Source organism: Temnothorax curvispinosus, unplaced genomic scaffold, assembly GCF_003070985.1.
Source record: "Temnothorax curvispinosus isolate PA1 unplaced genomic scaffold, ASM307098v1 QBEX01011856.1, whole genome shotgun sequence".
NCBI classification, from domain to species: Eukaryota; Metazoa; Arthropoda; class Insecta; order Hymenoptera; family Formicidae; genus Temnothorax; species Temnothorax curvispinosus.
The window spans coordinates 19,907-42,527 of record NW_020221636.1 but is presented as its reverse complement, the minus strand read 5'-3'; the positions used below and the strand labels follow the sequence as shown (position 1 = coordinate 42,527).

Below are 22,621 nucleotides of genomic sequence, written 5' to 3'. Positions count from 1 at the left end.
TTTCTTTCTCTTGGCATACTATAATTTAGAATGTTTGTTAAGGTTATAGCGATTGTATGTGACTAAAAGCAATGCGAGTTATATATTAAATATCTTTTTAAACAGTTCAAATAAATATCGTGTTGCACAGCGTGTATCCACATTTGCCTTAATTATATATATATAACTTATATATATATATATAATTTTATTATTAGTACATTTTTAAAGCAATCAAACAAATGATGGATGCATTCTTTGCAGAGTACAATGAGAGACTTTTTTTTTAACAAATAATCCTCTAATATCTTTCCTAAAAAACATTTTTATGAAATATACAGTTTAAAAATTTTAAAGGCAGTAACAAGTAATAGAAATTTTTCTACTCTAAAATGTGAAACTACTTTCAAATAAATTTAGACCATATTTATGTGTACTTGTTAGCATCAACAAATAATATTTATTGTTAGGTAAGTATATCAATGTAAAGTATTTTATTTTTACTAAAAATAAAAATATCAAATTTTTGTAAAGTTATATAAAAAATTATTTATATTATTATCATTAATGTAAGAGGAAAGAGGCAAAAGGGAAAGACGGAAAAATAATAATTCAAATATCGCGCAAAAGAAGTTTTTAGATCGTTGTATAAAGAGAAACGGAACATTTATCATTCTATATTAACCTCTTCATTCATTGTAATATCAATCATGCAAATCATATGCAACATAATAGTTCTAACCATATCGATAACCTTTGTATTGATGATATTATTTATATTGCTCATATAAGCAATTTTTTTTAAAATTTTATAAAAAGCTTATTTATAATAAATTTTGTATGTTGTTATTATCTAAGAGTGTTCAAGTCATTCAAATAATCAAACAAAACATCACAAAATTGAACGAATAATCAATATATCAGTACCAGAACTGATCAGTTACTTGCAAGCGTTTAATATAAGAACTTAAATTTATTCAATTAAATTTATTCAATTTATTATATATATAAGACACACTTCATAGTAACAAAAACATATGTAATAATGTAATACCTTTAAATATTTAGAAATGAAATAGGAGAGACCGAGGCTAAGCCGACAGCGGGGCAAACTTGACACTAGGCTTTTTGCCAATTTAAATCTATCGTAGAAACTTGCCTTTGCTACTGTAAATGCGTCTTTATGTGCCAGTATTAACAACGGAATTTGGTAACATTCTGAGTTATAGTGTAATTTTTAACGCGACATAAGTGTTTTTGATAGTGAAAAGTAATTTTTCTGATCTCTCGAAAATGTCTACTCTTTCATCGAGCTTTACTCTTGCGAATCTACCGCTAAGTAATTTTGATGGGAAATTCGATGCTTTATACGAATCCGATAATAATTTTTGCATATTTTTAAAATTTATATATTTTTGGAGTAACAAAAGTAAAAAACGACGTTCGGGGCTAAGTCGACACGACGCCACCGAGGCAAAGACGACACTAACCTAAAGTGACCTTATCGCAAAAAAGGTCACTGTTTCGTCCGATTCCGATGACGATTTAAGGAACATCTGTTGCGTGTGTTCGGAAAACATTTCATTAGCTTCTAATAACAAACAATGCATCTTATGCAACCGTATGGCTCATGACGAATGTGTGCGCACATTGATCGCGAGTTTACGTGTATAAATTGTTTTTCAGACAGTTCAGAAAAAGATAATTAAAAGTTTAATTTTTTTTTTTTCTCATTATTTTAAATAATTGTTTACTTTATTCCGACTTTTTGTTTCTAATACACAATGTATTTTCATTTAATAAACAATGTATTTTTATTTTTAAACAATAAAAAAATAAGTTCCAGATCAAATTGTGTCGATCAAACAAAGTGATGAGTTTGCCCCGGCGGGGTGTCGAGTTCGCCCCGTCATTTTTCAATTCGAAATTTTGTCTTCACTTTTCCTTTCCTGGCGGCAAAATAAAGCGACGTACAGCAAAACTTCCTGAATCAATTTTGTATCTGAAGAAACACTCTTTAAATATATATCATTGAATTTGCCTAAAAATTTTAATTAAATATTAAAAATTGCCTTTGAAAAAATAGTGTCGGCTTAGCCCCGGTCTCCCCTACATTTTTACTAAATTTACATATTTGTTGTGCACATGCACATTTTTTAATAAAATAAATAATACGTTATATATCTCTTTAAAATTTGTTAGTAGTAGAGTATTAATAAAGTATTTAAACGCACTTTTTACTTATCAAACGTAATTAAGATATAAAGACCGTAAATACATATTTAGTAACTTGTGTAATTTAAGAACTAAAAGAAGATATCAACACATAAAAAGAGAGAATAGTGCCACAACAGAGTGTTCCTAAGTAACCTTTATTTAAAATAATACTTTAACAAACGTTTTGGTCTGTTATTAAATCATCTTTAGTGTAATAAGTAAAGATAATACATAAAGTAAACAAATAGATAAAAATAAAAACCGCAATACATTACATTAATTTCATTAGTTTTTACAGCAATATAAAATTCGCATCGAACGCACACATCCTATTTCTTCAAAGTATAAAAGTCGAGAAATAAACTGAAATAAATAACGGACACAAATAACAACATGTCTGCACATAACATGTCACATGTCAATGACATTATCCAACTAATAACAATATTATAAATGAAAATTTTACAATATGACTCTTTACATAGAACACCATAATCACCTCATCACGATACTTAAGGTTGTATGACCCGTAAGATCTCTGCCAAAAGTTTAAGAAACGTAACATAAAGCTAATTAGCATATTTAAGAAGATATTCTTTACTGGAAAGTAATATTTATGTTAATATTTTATTAAAATGACGGTTGCCTGTGTTTTTAAGAGCTATAGAGACATTTTTATGCATATTTTCTCGTATGCTAACTTTCACTTTTAATGATTTTTAGAAAGACTGTACCTGACTTGCAACTGACACAAACGAAAATCTGAAAGTGTGAAAATCTTTAAAAAGTAACAAAACATAGTAATTACTGTTTAAAAATACTAATAAAATTATATTACGTTATTTATTTACGTCATTTATTAATAAATTAAATACAATAGCTTTCATAAAAAAGTATTTTGATCGCGACAACGTCGCATTTTCTGTAAGTTGGTAGCATTGATCTCACTCGACATCAGCTGCGTGAACGCGAAGTGTGCTCTGAGCACGTGTAATATACAGACGCAACGTTTGAGGTTAGTTTTCGCTTGCGCTACGAAAATGCCAAAAGTAAAACGTTACATGTGCCATGGAATTGTTACAATCATCTGGTGTGGTTTCGACTCGTGTCTTCAAATTACGTTTCCCAGTATTTGTCTGTGCTATTTAACCGTTGATTGTACACTTTTTCAGTGACAACTTTTCCTTTCCACATGTAACGTTTTACTTTTGGCATTTTCGTAGCGCAAGCGAAAACTAACCTCAAACGATGCGTCTGTATATTACACGTGCTCAGAGCACACTTTCGATACACAGGAGGCTCTATTGGAAAAAGTAACGGACCTCTGTAGTATTTGTTATCCTTTACGGAGAGTGACGGAGAGAGAGGTTCTAATGTGACGTTATAGTGCGCTGTTGCCGGATCTCTGTACTTACGAGTTCAGTGAGACCAAGCGAGACTGTTCTCTGTTTGGTTTTTATTCAATATTTCAGAAAATATCCTCGAAGTCATAATTTTTTTGGTTCTAATTTGTTTGTAAGATGTTTATTAATATTTCTGCAAAGTTTTAAAAGGATGCCATATTTTCTTCGATATTAATTTCTCAAATGAAGTTGAAAAAACAGTGAAACTTGATGAATTTCCATAAGAGCCCATGTTAAATTCAAATTGTTATAACTTTTGAACGGGCCTCGCAAACTTGTTCAAACTTGGCACAATGCTTTATTATTATAATACTCATCACCTGACAAAGTTTGAAGAATTTGGCATTTTTTCTTTTAAGGGGTCATACAACCTTAATGTACATATTGAGAAAATATTTTTCTTACTCGTTTACTTCGATGACATGTTATTAAGTATTTGTGAATGCGTAATTTATTTCAGTTTACTCCTCGACTTTTATACATTGAACAAATAGGACGAGCGTTTGATTCGAATTTTATATAGCGATAAGAACTAATGCAATTTATGCGTTTATTGTAATTTAAAATTTTTATTTTTTTTATTAACTGGTCTTTGTGTTATCTTAACTTATCACATAAAGATGGTCTAATAATAAACCAAACATTTGTCAAAATATTATTTTAGTTAAAAGTTACGGCACGAACACGCTGTTGTGGCTCTATGCCCTTTTTTTATGTGTTGATTTTTAATTAATTGAATTTTTAGACAATAAAAGAAGACAGTGAACAAAACTTGCTTAAACTGGTTAATTATTTCGTCGGTCAATAATGATTATTATTATATTGCTATTACTTATCCTTATTCTGCTGATATCTAATTATTATGTGCATTATCATGGAAAAAAGGGCCGACTTATCAATCTTATACCAGGACCATCAGGTTATCCGATTGTTGGAAATGCATTTCAATATCTTGGTTCACGAGGTAAGTTATAATTTTATATACAATATATTCCGATAAATACATATTTGCTAGTGTGCATACAAATTTTTAAATATAATATTGGCAAACATTTTTCTCTGAGATATATAATTATCGATATTATTGCACGTTAACTACTTTTAAGATTTATTAAGCTTATAGGTAAACATTTTTAACCAATAACATTCATTTTTTGATTATTGAAGTTATTTGAGGAACAATGAAATATCTAGGTATATTAAATATAACGATAAAGTCAATCATACATATTTCGATTAATATTTATAATATTTCCGTAAATTTACATAAAAAACATATACGGGACGTTCCATGTCAACCGGGACAGGGCCGTCTCCAAAATTCTATTGAACCGATTAAAATGGTTAAGGGCTTAAAATCTTTGTTTTTGTGTGTTTTATCAAATACAGTGTGGTACTTTTGAAAATTCAATATGGCGGTCAAAATATGGCGCTTCATATGAGTTAAAAACACAAATCATATGATTAAATTGTTGTTTCTAATGGAAAAAAGAGGATACATAGCTTGTGAGTAGATAGCACTAAGATTTGGATGTCTCTCAAAAAAATAAAAATGGCGGATCTAATATGGCGGACAAATTTTTCTTAAATTTATTAGATTCACTTGAAACTCGTTACTCGGGGGTTTTTGGGGTCGCTGATTACGAAATTGAAGTCAGATTTTAAAAATTCAAAATGGCGGATCCTATATATCCAACAAAAGCAAGATGTAATAATCCAACCAACGAAGGCAAGATGTAATATGCATAATCCAGCCAACAAAGGCAAGATGTAATCGACAATCCAGCCAGCAAAGGCAAGATGTAATAATCCAACCAACCTTGGTTACGAACGAATGTATTTGACGTATTCTTATTGAACAGATACAGTAATAGGCTGATACGATAGTCATGACACTACTACAGCGATGGCCGGTCTGTGCTTCATTTTGGCATTATTAGCTGAACATAACGACATTCAGGTATCCATCGTCAAGTATGAGCCGCCATTCTTAAGCAAAGAAATTAATTACTTCCTAAGTTATTTATTAACCCTCCGTCTGTATACGTGAGTCTACGGCGTCCGCGCGTCCGAGCCAAAATGATATCTGCTTATCTGTAAAACTTACAAATCTGCTAGAAGATATTAAATAAACGATATTTATCAAAATAATTATAAAATCGTCAACTATTATGTTTTATGAATTTTTTCAGATTTTTAAAAATACTTTAAGGTAGAGAAAAATAGCGGCGAACGTGATAGACCCACTCCGACGGTGCAAGAAAAACGTATGCAGACGGAGGATTAAATATAAATCAATATCTAACGTTTTAAATGTTTTTTTTAAGTGTGTATATGTACACAATTTGCTTTTTTGTATTAATAGATATATAGAAATTATGCGCGCACGCATGCATATACGCATACGCTTAAGCGTACGCAGATGTTTCAAATATTTTTTTATATCTTAAGTGTAATTTATATACACATATTTCAAATACGAATTAATCAAAACGTTTGTGAAATAAATATTCCTGGAATATATTTGTTTCTACGTAAAAACATCGCAATTAGAGACGCCTTTTAATTAACAATAATGATACAGGATCGTGTCAGGAACGAAGTCGATATATAGCCTTGCAAGAGAATGAACAGAAATATACTACGAAATTATTGCAAGACCTACCATATTTGGACAGATGTATAAAGGAAGCATTGCGTTTATATCCCAGCGCTTATTTAATATCACAAATTGCTGCGGAAGACGTAAAATTACGTATGCATTTAACCAATTTTTTCTTGTATAAATTTTTTAATGTATTACGCAACATGTCAACAAATGTATGAAGTAAATACGCATAAATAGCAATATTTTTATATATTTCAAAAATTTTAAAATTTGTATACCTTTATTGAAGTTTATTTCTATAATATTTCAAAATTTTAAATACGTACAAAGCTCTATCTAATTTAATATTTTTAGAAAATAATGTTAAGCAAGTAATGCTTAATAAAATTTAAATAATAATTACATTATATTTTTTATCTTGCAAACTATAGGGCAACTATCCCTATGTTGCATTAGATACACTAAAAAAGATTTATGAGATGCATTTAGTAATCGGTTTTTTTTTTTTAATATTTATTATTACCAATTTTAATAATAATAACAATACATAAAGAAAAATAATTTTATCTGCTAGTAATTAAAATATAAATGTTAGTTTATTGCTCGACTAACTGGCACTAAGTACAAAGACTGCACAACGTTTTGGCCCACGGTTAGGGCCCTTTTCAAGTGCAATCTAAAATTCATGAAACAACAATATGCAATACAAAATATATAAAATATAATAAGTGGACTAAAATTAATGATTGTTATGTTCAAGAGCAATACCTATTCGTCTAACCGACTCGTCATAAGAAATCAACGGACATGCCTGTGATCACGAAAATGTTCCAGCATAATCATATATAGCAGCTGTGAACAATTATTCATAAAGCAACAATATGTGAAAAGAGTGTGTAAAAATCAAGCGAGACTCACGTGTCCAATGTGTAAAAATTCAATTTGCGATCTCCGTTGCGACATGTTGTGCGTATGTAAGGAGACTGTGGACAGACAAAGAAGGAGTCGAGGTATCAGGGAGGTATAGGGGGGGGGGGAATTATAAACATTAAACAGACGTAATAACACCGTCATATACTGAGTTTAAATTCTCTGTGTCTTTCTTAAGGTTAATAGTGTAAAGTGTTATTGTGCTTTTTTATGAAGAACATTTCGGCAATCTCTCTCATTTTCATGTTGCCTTTTTTATGTAGAATTTTAGGATCTGACTACTTGAAATTGTGGTTATTATGTATACGTATACGATGCTTACTCACGACTGAGAGATTGCTCAGATTTTTAAGCGTCTCAATTGCACGAATGGAAATCTCCCTCGCTGTTACGGCTTACTTAAGATACATAAAACGGGATTTCCATTGCGTATCATTGTATCAGCAATAGGCAGTCCATTGTATAATGTAGCGAGCTTTATGCACGAGATTTAGCAAAAGTCGATCCCTAAACCGAGATCTCATGTAAAGGATGGTTGGTCTTTTGTGAGAGCGATTGAGGGTGTGAATATTAAGTCTGACGATGTCCTTATGTTTCTAGATGTCACAGCATTATTCACCAACATTTCTAAAGAGCTCGTACTTGAAGCGGTCAGAAAGCGCGGTGGCACTACATTTCCCAACGTACGGAATTTAATTTGCCGCAGTTTTTCCACGCTATTGAATTAATTTTACAGTCCACTAGCTTCTGTTTCGATGGTCAATTCTATGAGCAAATCTATGGTAGTCCTATAAGTTCTCCTCTTTCGCCCATACTAGCGGATATGGTTATGGATGATTTAGAAACGCAATGCTTAAGTCTGTTGGATTTTGAGGTTCGGATCTTCCTCCGCTATGTAGATGACGTTTTCATGATAGTGCCGAAATCTGCTATAAACGCTGTACTTGACGTTTTTAATAATTATCATCCTCGGTTACAGTTCACCTTCGAAACAGAAGCTAACAGCTCGATACCGTTTTTGGACACTTTAGTTATAAGAGATGGGGATAAGTTAATTACTAATTGGTATAGAAAACCAACTTTCTCGGGGAGATACATCAATTATTTTTCGAACCATCCGCGTAAATACAAAATTATTACGATAATTAACTTGGTGGACCACGCAATTTTGCTGTCAGATGACCGCTTTCACCACACAAACATTAATATTGTAAAAGATATCCTTACAAATAATTGCTTTTCGATTAAGTTGGTTAATAAGCACATTAAAAACAGGTTGCGACAATTAAAAAATAGAACAGACACTAATAATAGCAATAGTGGTCTACAAACAATTCATTTGACGCACGTAATTGTATAGCGATCCCCTTTATAAAAGGATTAAGTGAGGGCACAAGACGTACCCTGGAAAAGGTTGGTTTCGAGGTTCTGTATAAGATACCAAAAAAACTTAGTGCTGTCATCAAGAGAGGTAAGGATAAACTTACGATGAGCAAAGAGACGAACGTGGTGTATCAGATAGATTTTGAGAATTGCGAGGCTTCTTACATAGGACAGACGAAGAGACACTTGGAAACTAGAATTAAGGAACACTGTAACGATATTAAGAAACATGACAGCAATCTCTCAGTCGTGAGTAAGCATCGTATACAAAATGACCACAATTTCAAGTGGTCAGATCCTAAAATTCTACATAAAGAAGGCTACATGAAAATGAGAGAGATTGCCAAAATGTTCTTCATAAAAAAGCACAATAACACTATTAATACCTTAAAAAAGACACAGAGAATTTAAACTCAGTATATAACGGTGTCATTACGTCTGTTTAATGTTTATAATCCCCTCCCCCCTTATACCTCCCTGATACCTCGACTCCTTTTTTGTCTGTCCACAGTCTCCTTACATACGCACAACATGTCGCAACAAAGATCTTTAACACGCAAATTGAATTTTTACACATTGGTCACGTGAGTCTCGTTTGATTTTTACACACTCTTTTCACATATTGTCGCTTTATGAATAATTGTTCACAGCTGCTATATATGATTATGCTGGAACATTTTCGTGATCACAGGCATGTCCGTTGATTTCTTATGACGAGTCGGTTAGACGAATAGGTATTGTTCTTGAACATAAACGATCATTAATTTTAGTCTACTTATTATATTTTATATATTTTGTATTGCATATTGTTGTTTCATGAATTTTAGATCACACTTGAAAAGGGCTCTAATTGTGGGTCGAAACGTTGTGCAGTCTTTGTACTTAGTGCCAGTTAGTCGAGCAATAAACTAACATTTATATTGTATAATAACAATACATTTTGTAATAATTATACACATTTAAAAAAATCAAACTTTGCGTTTAGTTGAACCAACTAAATTATATACTACTTATTATCAAACAGTTTCGTGAAAATTACTCTAGTTTAGTGACAATTAACAAGCAATTTGATAATTAGTACTAAATTGTTTTAAAAAACCTTATCTGATTGGTTTGCTGACAGTTACTCAATTATTTAGTAAGTAATTTGGTTACATTTATCATTACTTGGTAATATTATCAAACTTTGCCAATATTAACTAAATCATATCAGGTTTTGCTAGAATTATTTGTTAACATTAACCAAATTATTTCGTCGCACAATCACCTATACGTTTAGTTGAAACTACTTCACCAAGGTTCTTGGTAACATTAGCCAAGCTTAGATTATTACAACCAAGGATTATTAGACATTTTTTCAGTGTATATATTCAATTTTAAAATTTTAATACAGTTTAAATTATTATTTCTAAATCTTAATTATATATTGTACGATATGTTTTTTAGAGTCATATTTGGTACCTGCTGGAACATTCTTGCATCTTAACGGAGTGCAAATTTACGGAGTCCACAAAGATCCTAATTTTTGGTCAAATCCAGAAGTGTTTGATCCTGATAAATTCTTGCCTGAGAAAATCTGACATCGTCATCTTTATTCGTATTTACCATTCAGTGCTGGCTCACGTAACTGCATCGGTAAACTGTATTCTTTAAATCCTGATATGTATAATACCATGTTATATTAACAGATTACGATATGTACCAAATTGTAGGTCAACGATTTGCTATGCTGGAAATGAAGGCCATGATAGCTCCTCTGGTACACAATTTCTACTTGAAGCCTATTGATTATTTAAAAAATCTTCGGATGCAGGTTGATTTGGTACTTCGCCCTGCTCAGCCACTTCGTGTAAAATTTATCCTTGTCTGTAAAACGAAAACAAGTCCTTGAAATAAATATATCCGACTTAATGAAGATCATAAAAGGCTATATAAGGAATGTTTTATTTGCTTACACAATAATTGTCAATAGCACCGTAATAGTAACACTTTGCACACGTGTCATTATCGGTCACAAAATAAAAATATAAATAAAATGTAATAAATGCTTATAACAATCTATATATTTCTACTCTTTATTAGTATGACAGATTTGGCTGTCATGCCACACATTTTTTTCTAGAATTGCACGTAGAAATCTTTATATTTTTCAAATGTCTATCTATAATTCTTTTACTTAGATAATATTAGTTCACTTAGTTAATATAATAAAGTTATTTTTAATAAAAAATTAACATTTGTTCCTTAAAGATTCGTCATTTCTATCACGGGAATAATACAATACCTTTCTACTATTTTTTATTATTTATCAATTAAAACCCTGTAGTAATTTTTTAAGAAAATTTATTAAAGACTTCAAAATTTCCCTAATAAATAAAATATATTTAATTATTCTTATATACTTCATTATTAAAATAATTAAGTAGGCGCAATTTTTCATGTTAAAATTTAAATTTTTCATTGATGTTTACTTATGTAAGCATTCTGTCAACCTTATTGATGAAAGAATTATTTAACATAAAATTAGTATCTTTAGTCGATTGAGAAGATTTAACCACATAATTATTCGAGTAAGCTTTAGACAATTCCTACAATATAAAATTTTTAGATAATAGTATAAACACTATTATTGACATAATTAATTATATATTCATAAATATTATTCCACTTTACCGGTTCAGAAAAATAATATTGCGTGTTGAGAGAATTAAGGCATCGAATTTGACGAATCAAGATATGTCTGTAAAATTGTTTGTATTACTAAAGATATAATTTTGAAAAATTAATTATTATTACTTAATTTCTGAAATCTCACTTTTCCGTTTTTATCCATTATATACAGTTCACCGCATATATGCCATAACCAAAGCAAGAGATGTTGCTAGAAATTAAGTTAAGAACTTGGTTTCCAAACCAACTTTAAATGTTAATAATAAACATTTAATAATATTTAATATCACTTAGAATAATTGGATAAATCTTACTTACTTTCTTATTAGCACTTTATACTTTTTTTTGATAATAAATCTTAACCTATACGCACAAGAATACGTACGAGAATAAAGCTCTGATTTTCCTTTCTCAGCCAACTCGTCTGAACACGTCGCGCTACTGTAAATTGTTATCGCCAGCGCTGCATTCCACAGTAACTATTCTAATCATCTAAATCTCGATCTCTGAGCTCGCGCGATAGAACGAATACTGAGAGCCAACAGTAATGGTTACAGAATCGCACATGATAATGAAACTCCTCAGTAATTATTTATTTTTTCAGACAATATCGCTTACAATCTTAGTCTTTAAATACTACTGTTTGTATAGTATGTAAGTAATGTCTGTTTTTTAGCAAACATTACTTTTTTTTCAGTATAAGCATCTGTGTATTGAGATTAAAAGTTGAGAATAAACAAAAATTCAGAGATTATTACTGTTTATCGATTCTCAGTGTAGGTTTCGCCCCCCCGCGGGGGGCTCCACTACCGTTAAACTAGACACATAGTATGCCTTTCAAAGTACATGCGTGAACTTTCCACACGTAGTAAAAATTGCAAACCCCATATTGATAATATTTGACCGAATCTCAAAGAATTGTACATGAAGTAGAGGTAGAATTTTCCAGGGAGTGCGGGGAGAGGGAAAAAGAAGAAGCAAATACTTTTCATCGCCGCGAATAAAAGCGTCCACCCGTTGAGTGATTCGGGGATGATATAATTTAGGCAATCCGGAGACTGCCATAAAGTGTATAATTTTTTGTTACCGATTTTTTAGAAACCGGTTTGGAAATTATTCAAATTTCGAGAAATAATAAGTATTAATTGACCAATTCTCTTGAAAACAGTACCAAAAGTCTTTTAATTTTTGAAGAATAAATTTTATTTTTTATTAATGGATAATTTTTTATTAATGGATCAATTTTCTTGAAACCAATGCCAAAATTTTTCTAATTTTTTGTTGATGATCTTGATGAAAATGATACCAAAAGATTACTAATTTTATGGGGATGGCTACTATGGGGTTGAAAATTGGAGGTTTCATGGGGTTCTATTGGTGCTCCTAATTAATGGGTGAGTTTGGGGAAAGGGGAATAGATTTTGAACCCGCACAAAGCGCGGCAAAGAATCCAGTATATGTATAATAAAATAAAATAAATCTCTTTCGTACATCAACAGATTATATTAAGTACATTCTTTGTTAACTTTTTTGTTAATAACTTTTAAGTAATGAACAAAAAATGAAAGTTTTATCAAAAATTTATTTAATAAGAAATCCTAGATAGAAGCTATGGAAAAGAATGTGTACGTACAGTTAAATGTGTGTATTAATTATAAATAGGGTAAAATGCATATTTTGAATCAGATCCTAATTCGGATCAGTAATTGGAAATGCCTCTCTAGCCGACTGTACTTGTCATATGTAGATTTTTTTCACTAACTGTCTATAGTTATAAGAGATAGCTATAGACGATAGCGAAAAAAGTCCACGTATGATGAATATAGTCAGCTATAGAGACATTTCAAATTTGCTCATTCAAATAGGATGTGATCCGAAATATGCACATTACCCTATAATACGCAATAAGAGAAGCTGTACTTACAATCAGTAGATGATAGTCGAAGTACTGTGTTGCAACGCCCCTATGCCCTATACGCGTGTCAAAAAATTTCTTTGTTGGGGGAAATCCTGAAAATTCATCCTTATTAGGATTTCCTTTTTTTTTATCTCCTTTCTTTAATAAGATTCCTCGTTAAAAGAAAGCAGAAACATTTATGTAACTATTTTGAGAAATCAACAAGTTCGAACAACAACATATCCCACAATTCCCACACAATATTGAGTTGCATAGAAAATGAGTGTAATTTTATCTTAACTTATTTTTATTTTAGGAGAAATTCTCGTAGGTTTTGAAGTACTCCAAATATGTCACTACGGCATTGTATATAAATATTCCAGATGTTCCTAAATATTAAATAGATTTTTAATATAATTTCTGAAGTTTTTTATAATTTCTTTTAATCATAAAAGTGATGATAAACGATTCTGTATTAGTAAGATTTTCACCAATATTTTTCTTGTTGCTATGAAATTGATACTTTACCAAAGAACGAACAAAATCTGGTCTCGATCGTCTAACAGCTCGCACCACCAAATAAACGTCACATTTCTTTTCGACTGTCATTCGTTCCAATAGAAAACTCAGAGCTAGATAGAGACCACATTCAGTTATACTCCATCACTAAAAGATTATTGGTTTATTTTTTTGAACATTTCGCGAAACAATGCTTGGAAAACACAAAGTTACAATTATATAGTTAGAAGAATTTTGCGACAATTATTTACAGTCAAATAGTTATTTTAGCAATAAATTAATATAAAATAAAGAATACTTTTTAAAATATAAAATACTTTTTTAAGAGACACATAAATGTTTTAACTGTAACAATTAGGACCTATATCCTTTAAACTTTGAACAATATAATGTAGTAATAATTAAGTTTTAATTATTTACAATATAATATTTATTAAACAAAAAAATAATATGAAATGTAAGAGAAAAATACATTTTATCATTTAAGAGTCTCGCAAGAATTTGAACTGTAACAGTTTTCCCTTGAACTTTGAATAATATAATTTAGTAATAATTAAGTTCTAATCTTTACTGGCAAAGTGTGACAATGGGCCCATCGCCTCTCGCGATTTTCTCAACAGCTTGCCAAAAAGTCACCATTGTCATAACCAGCGGTGGTGATTGATCTCTTCTAGGTTTTTACTTTGTCAAACATATAGTCACAAATTGTTTTCTTGAAGATTTCTATGATAAAATGTTATCACGCTAAATAAGTAACAAATAAGTGACAAAAACTGTTGAGTAGTCGCATCGAATTGATCTACTTTGAAATTATCAACGAGCAGTAATTTTTGTGACGTATGATACTCCATCCTCACAAACTCTTCCGCAGTGATATTTAAATATGAGGTTGGTTTAAACTCACCTCTTGCAGGAGCAATTACACAGCAAGTCTGAAAATTCAAGGATAATATATTAAATCTATGCTCAACAATGTCTGTATTAATTATATATAATTTCGACACGAGAGAGACAAGCTAGATACATATTATAAACTATCTCAGTTGACTGATTCAGTTTATCAAAATAATCGCACATGTACATATTCAGAAATTAAAAAGTAAATAAATAATTTATTGTAAGTATATAATTTATATTCTGCAAACGCGTTCCTTCTTTTACAAATATGTTCTAAATTAATACATAAAAAATGAACGTACAAAATCTTGAATATTAGGCGGTTGCAATATAAGAATAAGTTCAACTTTAAACTCGGCAATCATCCGCCAGAAATCATTTATCATCGATGGCATGAGAAGCTGTGTGGCTAGATACTGATTCTGAAGTTTTACTCCGTCTACGTAAACGGCCGATAGATAATCGCTGTCTTCATCCCATGTCGGATATCTCTTCAAATATATTCTGCTAGCCATATCTGTAAAATATAATTAATCCTTTCTAAATGTATTGGATATTTCTATTATCTCAAATATTTTTTGTGTAAACTACACAAAACATTAATTTATTTTTTTGCTTACTATATAATTAGTAAAAAGTTAGAATTTTAAGGATTTATAAAATAAAATTGCATGTAACAAGAATACGCGAACAAACCTAAAATCAATTCCGGAAATCTATTTTTTTATTGACTTGATTACACTCCGACATCGGAACGTAAATTGTCGGTGGAGACGTAAATTGTCGCAGAACTTTATCTTGCCATGCAATGTTCTGTAATCTAAAAATTATGAAATAATAAATGTTTGTAATATTACCTTAATCGGCCTAGAAATAAAAACAACGTTGCGTCTCTAAGATATTATTATACCTTTGCCTTGAACCGGCAATTGTTCTTTTAACTCCTTGACCTGTATTACTAACATCTTATTACACGGCCATGTAGTTGGGATGGAAAACAAATATTATATTGTACTAATACCAAATGCGCTAAGAGATAGTGCTGTTTATTATCTATTATATTAGCTCCCTCGCTTGTAATAAACGCCATTTCAGCGAATACATCAACCAGCTAAACAATTTCATTAGCGATCAAATCATGATTAATCAATATAAATGAAATGTCATTATTACCCCCTCTACCGCTATTCGATAAAGGCAAATTTCGCACAAAATTAAGGTCCCTGTTTTTCCAACACCAGTACTGCAATGAACTACCACGGGTCTGTCTCCAGGTGGGGTTGCCAACAATTTATTCAAGTATGAATGTGACTACGGAATGTGTGTACAATGACACTCCGTAATCGGGTCAAGCCGTGTAATGTAATGTTCTACTTATTGTTGATGTGTATTATTTAATAAAAACTATTGCATTTCCAGTTAATTAAAAATATTGTTACTTTTCAGGTATCCTCTTCAGGTGACGTGAAAAGTTCTAAAGCAATAATCAGCGAAGACATTTTGCTTTGAGTGTAGCACAATTATGTTGCCGTATTTTTTCTTTTTGCCAATATCTGGCCAATACTGTTTGCACTTTGTCTGTAAAAATTATTTAGCTTGATATTAATGCAAAAATTTTACAATTAATAAACAAAAGGTTTTACCTTTTTATTTTTGACAATATTTGACAACATGCAAATAATAAGAACATTTTTCTGCCAAATCATGTGTCAGAAATCGATGACTGTGTTGGGTTTGGGTATTTGTGTCTCTATAATGTTTTTCTCTTTTATAGCCCTTTTTAAATCATTATTTACAAAATTCAAAAATTAACATTATAGATAATATCGTGTAAATACGCAAAAATAAAAATAACAAATAACATTTCTCAATTAAGGGGATCCTAAAGCCGTCTGTAATACCGGCTTTTTTTCTTAGCACTAATCTTTTAATTGGCTTTACAGAAATGCAAAATTCTTGTCTAGAATTAAAGTACGCATCAAAATCTAGGTCATGGTGATCAAATTTATATTGAAAACGAGAAAAAATTAATATTTTTGTTAATTTTTGGTATACGTGACGACAATATTTGCTTTGTACAAAAATTCCACAATAAATATCCACAAAATTAAACCGGCATGACCTAGCTAAGGACAACATTTAAGAACAATATCGTGCAATTAGATCTAAGATTGAAAGCCTAGAAAAAAAGATTAATGTATATAACTTTTATATGTGCAAAAGCACATTCAGCAGTATTGCGTGTGGCAAGAGATGGCGCAGCAATCGAACAAAGACAGATGCCTCTTGTTAGACAAGGACAGATATAGATATATGACATAGAAAACAGGATTAGAAATGTTGACATTACCAACGTCGAGGAAGTTCAGCCTTCACTTTAGGATCCCCTTAAAACTGAGATACTTATGTATCAGGACTTACGGTAATGTAATTAGCGTTGACATAAGGGGTTACACCACTGTAGAAGTTTAAAATAAAGCGGTTTTTTTTAATGGAAGGAAAAGTAAGAGGATAATAATATTCAAGGATGTAATTAATCATGTTTTTAAGTGTTCAAAAAAAATATTTATTCAATAATAGTACAAAATGGCGACGCTGCAGCCATTCTTGCAAGGCATGTTTAATTTGCGGCAAGCAGTATAACTGACGCAAATTTGAATCTAGAAAAAAAAACAAAAATTTTCTCTTAATCTACATGTAGCCCAGTCAAATGGGCTGAAATTTTGGCCAAGGTAAGAAATAATACTACCAGCGCTGTAACTAGCGTGGAAGTGTGTCTTTTGGGGTTGTAATAAAGATACTAAAAACTCACCCCCGTACCATTGTAGCAAAAATAGGAGTGCAAAAAGAGTTCAAAAAATTGGTTTTTTGCCAATAACTCAAAAAGTATCACAATTAGAGGAAAAAGTGAAGACGTAAAAGTTGTAGAGAATGAAATTTTACACAAAAAAGGTATATACAAAAATGTTGTACGACCAATTGCAGTCGATCTAGATTTTTTTGAAATAATAAGTATTTCATGACAAATAAAAAACACATGAGAGCGTCGCGCATTTTTTATCGATAGTTCGAAAATGGCGACTCAAATAAAAAAACAGTTCAAATAAAAGTTGAAGACAATTTAATTACGAACAATTTCCATTTTTATTTTTTTTGATACGATCAATATTGACAGAGATATGAATTTTTTAAAACATTTATTATCGCTCCTCGAGTATGATTTTTAGTGGTAAAATTGCTTGTAACTCAACATCTGTAAGTTTAAATGACACTACATCTTATGAAAGTAAAAGCTAATTACATTTCGAAAATTTTGATGTATATACAAACTCATTTTGGATATATGCGTACGCCCCATACTATCCGACGCCGCGACGCCAGGATATTTCTTGTGTACTATTCGTCCTAAAAATATCGCAGCGGTACTGAATGTGACCTAAATGTATGCAGAATGACTTCCAATACTTGAAAATATTTTAAAAATTTGTTAAGTACATTATTTTTAACTTTGCAAATGCTCCAAAATTTCACTTTTCTGCAAATTCAAAATCACAAGCATTTTTAATTGTCCGTTTTATAATACTACTTATTACAAATCGAATATCAAAGTATCAGTTTAGTTAAAAATTTTATCAGCTTTAATTTTGATTTGATGAAATTTTTTCGTAAAATCAATAACAAAGAAGATACATGCAAAAAACTAAATACAAATGCCACTTTTGCATAATTTCTTTAAAAAACACCACTTTTCGAGGGTTTTTTTTTTAAAGAAATCATACCTTTTGATGAACTTATAATGCTGCATTACTTTTACACACATATAAACTACTTAAAATTCAAATCCAATTTTTAAAAAATTATTACGCATATATTTTTTCAGTATATTATTAATTTTGTATGAAATTGTATTTTTCCTGAAATTTTTAAACAACTGTAATTTGTTAACAAATGGTCGTACGAAGATGAACAAAAAACCATTTTAAAGATAATTTAATTCTCTTCAAAAAATGTAGACAGACATTTTGACCTACAGCTAACCAAAAGTGACTTTTTTTAACAAAATCCACAAAAAATGACAATTTTTCATGTTTATTAGCATTATCACACTACGCATATATCCAAAATGAATTTGTATATACATCAAAATTTTCGAAATATAATTATCTTTCACTTTTATAAGATGTAATGTCATTTAAACTTACAGATGTTGAGTTACAAGCAATTTTACCACTAAAAATCATACTCGAGGAGCAATAATAAATGTTTTAAAAAATTCATATCTCTGTCAATATTGATCGCATCAAAAAAATAAAAATAGAAATTGTTCGTAATTAAATTGTCTACAACTTTTATTTGAACTATTTTTTTATTTGAGTCGTCATTTTCGAACTATCGATAAAAAATGCGCGACGTTCTCACGTGTTTTTTATTTGTCATATATTACTTATTATTTCAAAAAAATCTAGATTGACTGCAATTGGTCGTACAACATTTTTGTATATACTTTTTTTGTGTAAAATTTTATTCTCTATAACTTTTACGTCTTCACTTTTTTTCCTAATTGTGATACTTTTTGAGTTATTGGCAACAAACCAATTTTTTAGATTTTTTTGCACCCTTATTTTTGCTACGACAATGGTACGGGGGTGGGCTTTTAGTATCTTCATTACAACCCCAAAAGACACACTTTCACGCTAGTTACAGCGCTGGTAGTATTATTTCCTACCCAAATACCCATTTGACTGGGCTAATAAGTATAGCTAGAGAAATACGTAGGGGATTTTGAAAATATTAATTTTTGTGTGATTGGCGAGCATTTAAAGTAAGCAGTTCAATTTTTGACAAAAAAGGGGCAATTATTTGTTAATAAATAATGTTAGAATCAACTTATCGAAAATCCCGTACGTATTTCTCTTCGGAATGTTATTTTAAAGATATGCTCAAAATTTGGAGTGAATAGTATGAAAATTGTTGGACTTATACTGCGTGCCGCGGAGTAGTGCCATAGCGACTCGTGCGCCGCCATTTTGTATTTTTTTAACAAATAAAAAATTTTTTATACATAGTTTAATATATGTCTTTCATATATTTTATTCTTTTCTAAAAAAAAATACCAAAAAAAGGGCAGTTACAGTGGTGATGCCCCATAATCGGAGTGAGCGTCATCCGGAAGTTTCTTCAATATCACACGCGTTTCATCATCTGTACAAATCAGCCTGATAAATCGTTATTGCACAAGTGTAATCGGTCTACGGTCGATTTTCTACTTACACGCAATATGATTCTCACATCGATTCTGAAATTTGTTCTGCGGCAATTTTCCCACTCTTACGGCCAAGTTTGCCCTCTTGGAAACATCTCGAGAAAAAATCGCAAAATAGTTTTATTTTATCTATTGTCACATAATTATAAGTCTAGGCATATAATTGCAATCATTATAATTACATAAAATAAAGACAATAATTTTGTTCTCCACAATTTCTGTATTTTAAAGAAGCAATTTGTATATACTATTAAGATTCTGCGTTACTTTACTTTCCCGACATCTCATGAAATGTAACGTCAGAAGCGAGAAATATGTTGAGAATTGACACATTGAGAATTCTTGCGTATTATTTCCAAATAAAAAGATATTTGCTTAAAATAACACTACAGATCACTTCAGCACATTTCGAAAATACTCCCAGTTAAAGTTAAGTCTACTCTTTTCCCTTGACAGAGTTAATAAACAACCATAAAATAAATGTAATACGAAATCTAGTCATGCACCTGCGCACAAGCCTGCATCGTATCACATTCATTTTACGGTTGTTTATTAACTGTCAAGGGAAAGGGGTAGACTTATAACCTCAACTCGGAGTATTTTTGAAGTGTGCTGAAGTGATCTGTAGTGTTATTTTAAGCAAATATCTTTTTATTTGGAAATACTACGCAAGAATTTTCAACGTGTCATTTATCGCTTCTGACGTCACATGTCAACATAACCGCGACGAGTATCCAGAAGCCTTTTAATTCGACATGCAAGTGTCACGTAGTGGAGAAATCCCAAGCATTTTGATAATTGAAGAGTTAAAATCAAAGTCAAGAACTCACTTCGTGTATTACTTATCGATTTCCTGACTTTGTCGCCTATCTGACGTAATCTTCGAAATCTTTCACTTTTACCGGTAGTGTCATTTTCGTTTTTTTCCACCTTGTCGTTGATTGCGATGCCGATCGGCAGAACTTCCGAAGCGATTAATCGCGATAGGAATTGTCTGTCAGAAGAAGTTAACTGATTTTGCGTCGAATTCGATATCACGCACTTCGTTTCTTGTTCGTAATTTTTAATGCTCTGTGACAAAGCAATCTCCGTTTTGCATCAGAGCCAAAGCACATAACATGGCGTAGCGATATACGATGGTCGTAGCCCTCGATCTGACAAGGCAGGATACGCCAATATAAAGCTTGTGCGTTACTTACGTCTACTTACGACTACGACTGTCATATGTGCTTTGGCCCTTAGCTCCACAGAAAGTTTCTGCCTTTTTCTGTAAAATAGAAATCATATTTTGGATTGCAGTAAATGTAAAAGTAATCTGTAATCAATTAAAATTTGATTTGTGGTATTAGCACTTACATATAGTTTCTATTTAAAATGCTTACACAACAGATATTAATAAATGGAGCTATAGACAATGTTACTCTATCTTCTGAAAAAATCGAAAACACTACCTTCGGTACAAATAAAAAGTTGCGCTTGTCACAACGAGGAATAATATAATGAGTACGATCCACGCTTCGTGATTCTTCGGCGCAACCTCACCGATACGAATTGATTTTGTAAGCATGATCGGCTTAATTGGTAGACGAATTTCGTTCGATTACGATAATCGCTATTTCATTAAACCCTTCATGTTTTAATAGGCAATTCGTCGCATTGCCGTAAATTCTATTGTCACCGATACTAAATCGCTCGCCAGCGAATTTTCTGGTCTGTCACAATTGAAAACATATAGGTATAATTTGATTCCAAAAGGCACATATGAAGATTGTTGCTAATACTGCGGTAGTGATTTATGTAATCTATTATAGTTTTATATTAATCACATGAAAAAAATTTTTATAGCAAGCATTGTTTTTTCGCAACTAAACTTATTATTTAATCATTATTGTAAAATTTATCGTCAAATATTCACGCACAGAATTTACGAATATTTTGTATATGTACCAAAACTTCAGCAGCTTGTCAAGCGATTTCGTCCATCTTCACACCTGCTCGCTTTCGTAGATTCTCATGTACTTCTGAATATTGCTTGCAAAGATTAGGACCCTTTACAATGATGTGCATCATGCTGTTTTGAGTGTCGTTTAAGACAGACGGTATATTTAATAATATCGTGGAATCGGATTTGTTTACCATGACGTCTAGAACACCGTCAAAGACTGCGGTTGAAAGCGTATCAATTTTCACAAACTTTGTGCTGCTAGACTTATTCGCAATTGTCACAGCTTGGATATAAACGACGTATTGCGTTGATGGAAATAAATACAATCGTTTGGTATAGTTACGCATGTATATTGTGTCACCGGGTATTCGAGTGTTTCATTAATATAGGCGATAGGGAAATGTGCCTTCTCAGGTTTGAAAAGATTTCTTGTATCCGTGTACGAAAGGACCTCAGATGACCACCTGTCTTCCAGGGATGAAACCATTTTAGATCAATTACGCTGTTATTGTTGATGATTGTAAACCAAGTCCCAGGTCGTCCGGCGCTAAAATATATACATCAGAACAATAATTAGATTAATTTTATATTTTGAAAAATTTCTAAGAAGCCATTAAATAATTGTTTATTGCACATAATACAGATTAAACAGCTATAACGAGAATATGTAGATTATAGCACAAAAAAGGCTCAAGGCAAAGATATGTTCGCATCGAAAGAAAAAGAAAAGCAGTCAATAATAAAATATTATAAAATATCATTTGTTACAGATTATGTAACCAGTTTTGATTTCAAGAAAATTTATGATGTACCAATCTTCAATAAATTCTTTTATAATTATTTATTAAAATAGTTACTAGTATTGTAATGTCTTAACTGAGGAATTGTAAGTCAGGATGTAATGAGGGAT

The 22,621-nt window shown here is 31.1% G+C and overlaps 1 pseudogene; it reads right to left on the bottom strand.

Annotated features, from left to right (window-relative positions):
• The window catches only part of LOC112461848, a 60,564-nt pseudogene that overhangs the window by 31,981 nt on the left and 5,962 nt on the right, over positions 1-22,621 (bottom strand).